At 45.5% G+C, this 12,383-nt stretch overlaps 1 long non-coding RNA gene across 1 annotated transcript; it reads right to left on the bottom strand.

The window, feature by feature from the left end:
• Positions 1 to 1,002: 1,002 nt before the first annotated feature.
• Positions 1,003 to 3,418, bottom strand: LOC148516991 (uncharacterized). Its single transcript, XR_015879342.1, has 3 exons — positions 3,307 to 3,418; positions 2,813 to 2,934; positions 1,003 to 1,558 (listed from the first exon to the last, which is right to left on the bottom strand). It is a non-coding gene; the product is annotated as an uncharacterized LOC148516991 (long non-coding RNA).
• Between the last annotated feature and the right edge of the window lie 8,965 nt (positions 3,419 to 12,383).

Below are 12,383 nucleotides of genomic sequence, written 5' to 3'. Positions count from 1 at the left end.
GCCGCTTATTGCCCGCCCCTACTTTAGAGGGTCTGATTCATTTCCCTCTAACAGTCATAAGTCCTCCTTTTTAATTAATTGTATATCAATTTATGTGGTATGAATATTTGCATTTCCTTACAGTGCATAATTGCAGGCTATACAAAGTTGGATGGAAGCGTAAATACAGCTAATTCAGACAATTCTTTTACCCCAAGTATAGGCTGGTGCACGTGTGAGCTGATGTTGATAAGTAATAAGCTACGCATATGGATAGTGGGCAGGGCAGAGCACAGATGCGTACAGCTCTGCTTCCAGGCGAACATACGCATCCTTTTCCATGCACGTAAAGAGGGAGCATCTGCGGTAGAGTTGCGTTCAACTCTGAATTGACCCTGTAGTTTGTGTAGGAGAACTATCTCCTCTATAGACCATGGGGTACATTTAATAAGTGGTGGGTTTGGTTCTGGTTCTGGCTGCGATTGTGGTGGAAAATGAAGGGAAACAACAGATCTGGTATTCTGCCTTTTACAGATACATTTTTCACATAAAAAACACTCACATTTACAACAATAAAATATAGCCCTGCATAAAATTTTTGTTCTCTCCAACCATAGTAGTGCACATCTTCCTACCAGAGAGCAGGGTTATGTCCTGCACCACTAGGAGATTCCTCAGATTCGTTTCCTTTGTCATCCACATAAGTACAAGTAGTGAGATCTGCTTCTACTGTGCTGTCATTCATTTATACTTCAAGTTGGAGGCACTCATGTATATAAAGTGTGGTTTTAAAATTGGATCCTTCTAGTGTGTTAAAGCATAATACTGTGAGTTCTATTCGCTGAAAAACTTACTATGGCTTTCCTTTGTTTACCTCTTTTTCTTGTTTGTTGGGCTTTTAGTATATTATTATTTAATATATCATTAAAATTTGTATTGCAGTATATAATTAGTGGGTTACTTATGTACACCACCATAGTATAACTTCCTTTCTCATTTCATTGAACATGATCATGTTGTAGTTATTAGCGGTAGCACCCTATGAGTTGAATATAAATCTGTTATAGTGTCAATGGTGAAGTTATTTAATCGGAGGGGGATATCATTGCCAACAATTATTATTGAAAGATAACAGCAGTGACTACTCCCTCATAGGACTCTAATTCATTTACCCATCCATGCTGAATCCCTCAATTACACTGAAGGACAGTGTTATGAATTGAGCTGTTGGAAAACCTGGGAGTGCTTCATAAAATAACAAGAGGTAATAACTATTGAATATCTCCTGGAACATATAAGAAACAGACCACTATATATAACAATTATCCTGATGAAAATGAGTAACGTGTGCAATTAATAGCAATAGACAGATTTTTGCATTAAGATGTTAATGATTAATTCCCACAGTTCCTCTTAACACATAATACATTAGATTATCCATCATTTCAAGTTCTCAGCCAAAATGATGTCCGGTAAGCCTCATCCTCTCTCTCATGTAGTAGATTGTAGTAGAGGACCATTAGCCGGTGCTACTAATGGCTGAACAGGCAAAGTACTGTGTGATCTCTGGATCCGTTCCCTAGAACAACAAACAGTGGAATTAGAAAATATAATGGCCGTCAGAATGAGAATTCAAGTCCATCTTCTTGTAGGGCACAACTTACATGTTAAGAGGATGTATAAACAATACACTACTGAGGGGGACATTTCTGAGACTGATGCACAGATAACAGAACACAAAAGTTGCTGTAACTCAGCAACCAATCAGTTTTTCTAGTACAGTTTGAATAAATTAAAGGCAGCATCTAGAGCTCTTTAGCCTCAGTGAGCCCACTGGTTGCTAATCACATGTTAGTATATATTATACTAAGGATGTGGTTCCCAAACTGGGTTCTGTGGTACCTGGGGTGCAAATAAATTACTTGGGCCACCATATTTGTAGGCTGGGCCATGTGCTACCTGTTAGCCTTAGAACGTCAGAGTGCAGCCAGTTACACAGGCTGCACTACTTGTGTGTGGCTGTGCTGTACAGCCCCATCTGTCTTCTCATTTCTCCTCCCTCCTTCTCTGTGCAGCAAAGTGAGAAGAGGTTAATGAGCACCAAATATTTGCTGCCAATACAACAAGGGTGAATGAGCGCTCTGCACAGATTCCTGTCCTGATGGGAGAATTCATTGTTGTCTCTTCTTCACCAGTCCAGCCCTGACTTTGGTCCACCCACCCAAGTTTGTCACATCCTCTGTGTGCATCTCTGCTCCCTGTCTGTGTCCCTATCTGTCCCTCTCTATCTCCAAAATGTAATATGTACCTGTTTCTCTGTCAATCCTTTGTGGGTATATCTCCCATTGTCCCTCATCCCAGCTATTCCCCCTATGTTTTTTTGGGGGGAGATTCATTTAAGTATGAAGTTCCAACTGTGCACACAGCAGGTTATTACTGATGAAAAGTCTAGCTTACTCTTGCTTGCACCTCTATGGGGTGCAAGAAAAAACGTGTTAGGAATTCCCGTCATAGGACCCACATTGTATTAGTGCACAAGGTTCCAACAGAACCTCGAAGCTAATGGAGGAGTCTATTTACTAAGCTTTAGATGGAGATAAAGTGGACAAAGCTAAAGTACCAATCAACCAGCTCCTAGCTGTCATTTTTCAAACACAGCAGTTAGGAGCTAATTGGAATGCACTTGATCTTAGTAAATAGCTCCCCCCTGGCCTAGGGATGCTGTGAAAAAAATGCTGAGGACCTAAGGGGACCATGTACCAAACAAAGTTTGGGAACCACTGTACTAGGGTATGTTAACCATTGAATGCAAAAGAACCAAATTGTAACTCACTTGAAAGCTTTTTCTTTTTCCCGATCAGAGAAAGAGCGTGCGGTTTTTGAGAGAAATGCGGATCGGTAAGTTTTGCCACTTGTGGGTTTGTTGATATCGTATCGACCAACGCCGACTGGGTTCTGCAATGTGACAAGTACAGTAGATTAACTGAATGTGAGAAACAAGGGGACTGGATAATCCGGAGGTTCTAATACTCTGTCTAAGACATAAGCTTTCAATTTGAAGACAGTACTAATTCAGGGTCCATATTCATAAACGTGGCGAACAGAAGGAAAATGCTAAAAGTATTTGAAACTATTTTTATACTATAAAGCAAAAAAATAAAAAGCTTGCTGTAAATGTGAGTGCGAAATACCCATAGATCTCAGGGAGTTACTGTGTAAGTTTGTGCAGAGCAACCCAAAATCTTAGGAAGAGCTAACTTAGGCCGAGTCAGCACCAGTAATGCAGAAATAAAAAGAACATCTATATTCTATGCACAATAAACTTACATTACTTCCAAAGAGGACTCTGCATGACTTTCTGTCAAATCGCTTAGCAGAGGTCAGGAAGGGAACCGAGGACTGCCTCACAGAAGCGAACACTGATTTTACATCATAGGAACCAGGACCTGGGGAATGCTATCATGAAAAACAATAGATCAAGATGCAGTGACACACAGTATATTAGTATAACACAGGCATAACAGGCCGCACAGACACTTCCTGTAAGAACTCTTGCTGCGCGTACATAAACATTGCAGATGTTATTGCCTAGGTGTCATTAGTATTGATACTGGAAGCTAGTCACTAGGAGGACTGTCACAGATCACCCCACTAACCATGTGCACTTTATTGCTCCCTCTAGGGACTGATTCTGAGCCAGACAAAGTGGCGTACGTGTTTGCGCTCTTCTGTCACAGTCTCACCTGTGACTTTATGCTAATTCTACAATAAGCACTTGGTGTACAGCCGTGCGCAGGAATGTGCAAGGACTGAGACAGCCACTTTGTGCATCTGTAGGTGCTAAATTACTGCTTGGTGCGTCACTGCTAGGTGCAGATTCTCCGTCAGAGTGTGGCCTCCAATGCACGCAATTAAGCATCTGATTCCAAAACCCCTCCTGCGACACACCCGCAAAACTCCCATAACACACCCATAAGATGCATCTTCCTGTGTCAGAAGAGCCACCTCCCAGTTACCGTTCAGGAATGCCCAATACATTTCTGATTCCATGCAAAGGTATCATTGGGTCCTGCGACTTTGTACCCACATACTGTGGGACGCTCAAGCTGAAATTTAAACGCATGCAAAGTTGAAAAAACATTGACCAATGCGAGAATATCGGCATTGGAACATACTCATAATAGGGCTCAATGGGTACATTTACTCAAGTGAGTTTTTAGAAGTGGAGATGTTGCCCATAGCAACCAATCGGATTCTAACTATTAGATTCTAGTTAAATGTTAAGTAGAATCTGATTGGTTGCTATGGGCAACATATCCACCTCTAAAAATTCTCACTTTATTAAATATATCCCCTAGTGTCTTCATTTACCTTTATGTAGCATATGTGGTGTAGCACTTGCATGAAAGTACGTGATCACCAGCCAGCATCAGTGGGCTACTATAATTATATATGAGACGCAAGAGTGGGATGGCCAAGTATAAGCTTCCCCAATATATCATTTCTGCACGATTCATGCTGCCCAATAGACACCAGCACAGCAGTTCCAATGCCTTATTTAGCCCCTCAGTTCCTTCCATCTTTAACATACTGTATGTGCAGTCCTTTTAAATAACCAGCTCTGGAAAGCTGTGTTCTATATGTACAGTACATACATTTTGTATTAAGGAATGTATCAAATTCAGGATTCTGTTGGAGACTTGGATGGACCTTAACAGCAACTCAAACATTTGGGATTCATTTAGATCCATGGGATTCAGCCAACTAAACCCAAATTCTGAGCTTACAGGAATGTTAGTGCACAAAACACTTGTTACAGCCAGGAGTCAAAATACTATTTTATCATGCTAAGTCTTAATATGCAATTAAGTAATGGAAACATATTATATGGCCCATCCATAGTTGTGTACATTTGCATAAAGGGTGCATTTGTATACATTCACACCCATCCAAGTTTCCATGGTAATACAGGCTAGATTTTGAAGCAGACATCCTGCAAATGGTTTGTACTGGATAATCAAATCCTGAATACTGACAAGTGGCCGGGGACAGTGGGCAAGCGAGCTGTAGAATATCCTGTCCGTTGGAGTTTTTGGAAAGCGATGAATTGTTCCAAACTTGCCATGTTTCTTTTTTTGATCATTTTCAAGATCTTCAATGAATGACTTTGCATCAAAGTATCCTAGCTCTGTCTGATAACATTCCTAGGGATATAATGAAACAGACATAAATACACACACAGAATAACCACCATATTCTGGCCACTTGTTTTTGCCTTTTTGGGAGAATGTAGGTGGGTTGAGTCTAGCACGTGATGTTCTGAAAACTATATCATGTGCACTGTGAATATATTTCATACACTTCTATTAGCACATTCAGTCATATTTTTAACCTCCATCTGTATTGAATCAGGAATACTAGAAGCAGAATTTAGGGTTGGCCATCGACCATTGATGATTGGCAACCATCGATGGTCTGATGTCGATCATAACTAGTTTTACCGTCAATCGGAGGCCACCAATGGTGAACATCAATGGCAAAATCCAAATGGCTAATGCCGGCTGTGTTCAGCGCATGCGCAGAGTTAAACCATTGATGGCTCAATCATTGATGGTTTCTTACTGATGGTTTGAAACCATTAGCCATGGATAACAGAGCCGTTGTTGGTCGACCCTAGTAGAATTTTGTGCACATGATTGGCGTAGCAGCACTGATAGCAGAAAGGCCGAGTTTTGCATAAAAAAAAAATCCTGTGGATATTCATGTCCCTGATGTCCACTCAAAGCACTAATCTTATAGGTAGGCATGGTATGTAAAACAGTATCTATGCTTATAAAGTAAATGCAAAAAAGATGAGGCAGTTTGTGTCCAGTTCTCCAAAGAACAGGAAACCCAATGTAAGGGCCGATGCAGATTTGAACGTAACTTTGTTTTGCAATTGGCTTCTGAGTGTTTTTGTGCTGTGTATGCTCCATAGCTGAGTCCTATGCAACTCAGTCGCATGACCGCTTCGCAGGCCTATCAACAGAATTGCGTGCTATGCAGAGTAGTGTGTACACAGCGATATGGCTGTTATCAGACTGGTGCATTCATAACAATGGTGTCTATGAAAGCGAGCAAATGCATAGGGACAGTGGGCTGAACAGATGGGACAGCACAGTTGGTATAGTGGTTAGCATTGCAGACTCACAGTTCCAAGATCAGGAGTTCAGTTCCTGACCAAGGCCTTCGGCTCTCCCAGTTTCCTCCCAGACTCCAAAAAACATAGCGTAGATTTACTGACTTCTGATAAAAAAGGACCCTAGTGTGTATGTATGTTCATGGGATACGGACCATAGATTGTAAGAACCATTGGGGCAGTGAAGGACTGAATTGTTCTTTGTAAAGCGTAGCATTATATATTCTAAATGTAAATAAATAAATGCGTACAGCTCTGCAAACAGGTGATCAACCACATTAGTTTCCTGTGCGCACAGTAGCGTATAACTGCATCCAACTTACATTCAACCCCTCATCGGCCCCATAGTGTGAAACTTGTGAGATTATTATATATATAAATAATATAAAATAAGAGATATGGTAAGAACTTACCTTTGATATCTCTATTTCTGCAAGGTCCATAGGGTTCCACAGGGATACCTTGGGTTATAGTCATGGCTTGGCCATCGGGCACCACACAGTTAACTTTGTGCTCCCAGTATGCACTGGGTCCCCCTCCCACAGGCCAAGGCACCTCAATTCAGTAATAAGCCAAGGCCATAGGAGGAGAGAAAAAGAGAGAAGGAAGTCTGGAATACACAAGAATCACATTCTCACAACAGGGAGACGGAAAATCGGTGACCAGAACCAGACCCATATGAAGCACAGGGCAACAGGGTGGGCTCCTTGTGGAACCCTATGGACCTTGCAGAAATAGTGATAACAAAGGTAAGTTCTTACCATCTCTCTTATTTTCTGCAGCAGGCTCCATAGGGTATCCACAGGGATACCTTGGGAGTTCCCAAAGCAGTATCCTCAACGGTGGGGGCGCTCCTGTGCAGAAAGGAGCTGCCCATGATGGACCCACAGACCTCATAGAATGAGCAGTAACAGAGGGCGGAACAGGAATGCCCTCATGACTGTAAGCCTCAGAAATCGCCATGCGAATCCACCTGGCCAACGCTTGCTTGTTGGCCGGCCAACCCTTCTTATGGAAACCATAGAGGACGAACAAAGTGTCCGACTTCCTAAGGGAACTGGTATGGTAAAACCGTAGAGCTCGTACCACAAGGTCTTGTGAGTTAAAGGCCGGCACTACAATTTCCCCATTAATGTGGAAACTATAGACCACCTTAGGCAGGAACCCAAGGCAAGTCCGAAGCACTGCCCTGCTGCTGTGAAAAACCAGAAAGAGCCCCCAAATCTGACACCCTCCTGGCGGAAGCAATAGCCAGGAGAAACACAGTCTTAGCTGTGAGCCATTTGAGATCCACTGAGCCCAGTAGTTCAAATGGAGGTCAATTCCCAAGGAGCCACAGTAGGCACAAAGGGAGGCTGTATGCGAAGAGCACCCTGCATAAAAGGTGCGAACATCCGAGAGTGGAGCAATCCTCCACTGAAACCACACAGACAGTGCGGAAACATGTACTTTCAATGAGGCTAGACGAAGACCCTTATCTAATCCTGCCTGGAGAAAAGCCAGAACCCTGGATATCCGAAATACCTGGGAATCGTACCCCCTGGGGCGACACCATTCAAAGAAGGTATGCCATACCCTGTGGTAAATCCTGGCAGAAGCAGGTTTCCGAAGCATGGATGTCTCAAGACCCACGCCGTCAAAGACAGACGACTCAAATCCGTGTAAACACAAGGACCCTGAGACAACAGGTCCGGACGTTGAGGAAACAGCAACAGAGCGTCTATGGAGAGACTCTGAAGATCTGAGTACCAGTGACGTCCGACCACACTGGAGCCACCAGCAGGATCATGCCTCCCTCTTGCTTGAACTTCTTCAATACCCGAGGAAGAAGGGAGAAAGGAAGAAACAGGTACGCAAACTGGAAGGTCCACCGAACCGACAGAGCGTCTACCAGGAGAGCCTCTGCGTCTCTTGTTCTGGACCCGTACACTCTTAGCTTGCATTTGTATCTGGAGGCCATGAGATCTATCTCTGGAAAACCCCATTTGTCCACCAGGAGTTGGAAGACCTCCTGGTGAAGTGACCACTTCCCTGGATGTACATCGTGTCGACTGAGGAAGTCCGCTTCAGAGTTGAGTACTCCTGGAATGAACACTGCCGTATGGAATCTCATGCATGAACACCACACATTATGCACAGTTAAGCTGCTAACATGACGCTCAGTAGCGAATGCACAATATCCTGCATGCGAACGCTGTTTATTAGCTGCATGCGTGCACATCTGCCCCAAATCAGATAAACCTAACTAGCGTCTTTACATCAAACCCCACATACTCACACATTACATATTCACATACAAGGTTCCAAAAGCTTTAAGGTATAAGATTCAAGTATGCACATTTACTATAATTGCTATGAAATAAAGATTATTTTGTAACTAAGGTTTTATATGTGATAAGTAAGCCATGTTTGGTATTGTACTGATGCATACTCTCTCAACAGTATTCCGGTAACATCGATGTAGAGATCGCAACAGGCATTCTCAACTTATGGACCGCAGAGACTTCAAGCAACAAAATGAACATTATATGACCAACCATTAGGATTTGCATGAGGTGGGAAACCAGAGACCACCAGTTGTTAGAGGCTGGACTGTGTATATTTGAACCAACCTGTTAAATGCCTTGTAACATATGCCCTCTCCTTTAGGACCAATGGTATTAGCAACAAACTTCTCTATTGTGTTGTCTATTTCTGGAGGGTATAAATATGTGTGCTCTGACCCTGGGTTTCGAGTCTTCGTGCTGAATGCTGATTGACGAGGGGTTTCTTGCTGATGCCTACATCTGGTCCAGAGCGCTGCGTATGTATAACTGTACTTGGGTCTGTATAATTCCTTTGCGCTAAATTTGTACTTATAACTAGCGTGTAACTGACTGTACTTTTGCTTGAATAATATTTTGTGCTTTGGAACCACAGGTTCTAGGTCTGGAGTCTTTATTTACTGTATAACTGCGTACGCAAAATAGCGTCGTCCTTAGAGGTTTATAGGCAGGATATCAGAAGGTATAGGCAGGGGTGTATAGAGGTTCAAAGGCAGAATCCTTAATCCGACCATGTGATCCATCCCATCTGAAGAGGATCAGCCTCTGTAGAGGTCTTGAACGAAACTGGGCATATTCCACCATGTCGAATGTCGACACCATGGAAATCAGTAATCTCAATGCCAAGTGAATGAACACCTGGCGACCCTGGAGACAGGAACGTAACCTGGTATGTAGGGCTGAGATCTTCTCCTCTGTAAAGAAGATTCTCTGCTGCTGAGAGTCCAACAGTGCTCCCAGATGCATCATCCTCTGAGATGGCATCAGTGAGGACTTTTTCCAATCGATCAGCCGTGAGTATGCAACACCGATATTGTCAGTTGCAGATGATTGCGAAGTACCTCCGGAGACCCTGCTAGGAAAAGCAGGTTGTCCATGAAAGGTAACAGGCGAACCCCCTGTAACCGCAGGCGAGCCACCATGACCGCCATTACCTTGGTGAACACCTGCGGAGACGCGGAAAGAACAAACGGCAGCGGTTGAAACTGGTAATGGTGATCCAATACAGCAAATCTGAGAAACCTCTGAGGAGCCGTAGCAATGGGGATATGCAGGTAGGCATCCTGAATATTCAGGGACACCATGAAATCCCCAGGTTCCATAGCTAATATAATGGAACGTCGAGTCTCCATACTGAACCGAGGGACCCTCAGAGACTTGTTGAGAGCCTTGAAGTTGAGAATAGGACGGACAGAACCGTTCGGTTTTGGTACCAAAAAGAGATTGGAATAAGAACCCATCCCCCTGAGGGACGGGGGGACTGGAACTATGACCCCGTCTTGGAGCATAGAACTTACCACTTTCTGGATTTCCAGAGCCTTTGTGGAATGAAGGCCTACCTCCGGAGTGTAGGAAACAAAACTGATGGGGAGGCCTTCTGTTGAAGGAGAGGGCGTACCCGTGAGAAACCACTTCTCTGACCCAGGTGTCTGTGATAATCATCCACCAGTGCTGGGCAAACCAAAGAAGTCGGCCTCCCACCCTGGGGTTCCCCAAGGGGAGGCCCAACTCATGCTGAGAGTTTGCCCTAGGCTTGGTGACAAGGCGTCTAGCACTCCAAGGTCGCTTCTTGGACTAGGGTGTCTTCCTGGTGGCTCCTGATGGCCTGGGAAAAGACTGCACCTTCTGCTTACCTTGAGGACGATCGTCTTTTCAGCCTAAGTAGCAGTCCTAGACGGAGCCTGAGGCGATGGCAGACATGCAGACTTTGCAGCTGCCAATGTACTTACAATTTTATCCAGGTCTGGGCCGAAGAGGACCAGACCATTAAACGGCAAGCCTTCCAGGCCCTTCTTTGAATGCAGACGTGGAATCTAAGAACGTAACCACCACGATCGGCAAGCCGAAACTGCTGCTGCTGAAATCCTGGAAGTAAGCAGGCTAACATCCAACGCTGCTTCGCTAATATAAGTAGCAGAATCACGGATACTACCAGCACCGTCTGCTCCTCAGAAGCATCAGAGGAGAATGACGATTAAAAAGCATCAGCCCATTTTTCCATGGCCCAAGCCACCCAACAGTCCGCCATGAGCAGTCTGGCGGATCCCCCGGCCAAAGAGTAAATGGATGTTAAGTAAATCTCTACCTTGCGGTCCGAAACGTCCTTAAATGAGGACATAGATGGCATGGGTAAGATTGCACTCTTAATCAGGCGTGTCACATGGGAATCCACCTGAGGAGGGGTGTCCCACTTAGTGAAGTAATCCTCTGCAAAGGGATAAGAATATGAGTCTCTTTTGGGGCTGAAACATTCTGCCTGGGAATTTCCACGCTTCCTCCATATGGTCCACCAGCTGACCAGAGAGGAAAAACTGACGCCTTACCTTTTAAAGTATGCGTAAGACGATGCAGTCTCAGGGAGACAGTCATCCTCCATAACCCTGCGGAAAGCTTTAATTAGCCCGGATACATAAATCCTGCACTTATACTCAACCGCTTAAGTGGGTCGTTCAGAGTCAGATTCCGGGAGCTCCCCTTCATCTGACATCATCATCGTCATAATGTGGTAACAGTGGCGCTACTAATGGTCTCTCAGCAGGCCGTAGAGCGGGCACCTGCAAAACGTCCGTTAAGTTCTGTACTGTGGCGGACCGAGGGCCTGATTCAGAGACGGATGCTCTGAAAGAGCGCTCGCTCTGATTCAGGGCGGTTTTCTTTTTGTGCGGCCTCCAGGCAACTCGCATAGCTGTGGGTGACCACCCACAGCTATTGCGACCGGCCAGGCCATCGCGACCATCGGGGCTTGTGGTAGGGTCTTGTGGACGCAAGCCTCAGAGAGCTTCCGGCTCTAATAGAGCCGGAAGCTCTCCCACTGACATCACTGGTGATGTCAGTGGGGCCACCCACAAACGGCAGGCGTTCGCTTGGGAACGCCTCAGTTTGTGAAGCCACCCCCCCGCCACGCCTCCAAAATGGTGCGAGCTGTCGATCAAAATTGATAGCCGCCCCGTTTTGGTGCAAGACCCGGAGCAACGGAGCGCCCGTCGCTAGCCGGGTCTCACGCGTGCGCACGTCAGAGCCGGCGCTAGCCTGCACGAACAGCGCTATCATCAACCACTCAGATGCTAAGTCTGAAGTGGGAATAGCGCTACCTGACCAAACATTAAGCTGTAGGAGAGGTAGGATGGTGGGGGACCCAGGCTCCACATTCCTACTCAGCGTTGCTGTGCATCCAAGATGGCCACCGTGCGTTCTGTAGGCGGAGCCGTGGGGAAGGATCCCAAGCACCAGCGCGCCAAGCCTCAGTAGAAAGGCAGCTGGTGCAGTGAGAGAGGGGTCTTTCCCATAGTCTAAAACCGGAAAAGCACCCTCTCTGGCAGGCCATTAACCCTCAGGATGCTGGAGCGCTTCCTTAATGCTCCAGCCCCATATCCCTGGTGGTCTAGTGGTAGCGCAGGATGAGTACCTGGCTCCACTAACTGCACCCCTCAGGTAGCCCCCAGCCCTGAGGACACTGGACTGTGCCACAGTGGGCTCCGTCCGCAGACGCCCCCTGTGCTTACCTTGTTGCTCCCTGTGCACCTGACCACAGTCCTGCTAGCTGGGACCCCCAGAAAAGCCTGCCGAGTTCCCTGGTTCAGTACCGGTGGCTCAGCGCCAGCAGGGGTGTAGGTGGGGGTAGTGGGGGCTTCCGCTGGACTGTCCCCACTAGCCGCACTTGCAGTCTTCTTAACTTCGGGGCT

Source organism: Taudactylus pleione, unplaced genomic scaffold (assembly GCF_031769625.1).
Source record: "Taudactylus pleione unplaced genomic scaffold, aTauple2 ptg000230l, whole genome shotgun sequence".
In the NCBI taxonomy this organism is placed as follows: Eukaryota; Metazoa; Chordata; class Amphibia; order Anura; family Myobatrachidae; genus Taudactylus; species Taudactylus pleione.
The sequence above is the reverse complement of the archived record's forward strand: the minus strand, read 5'-3'. Positions and strand labels throughout refer to the sequence as shown.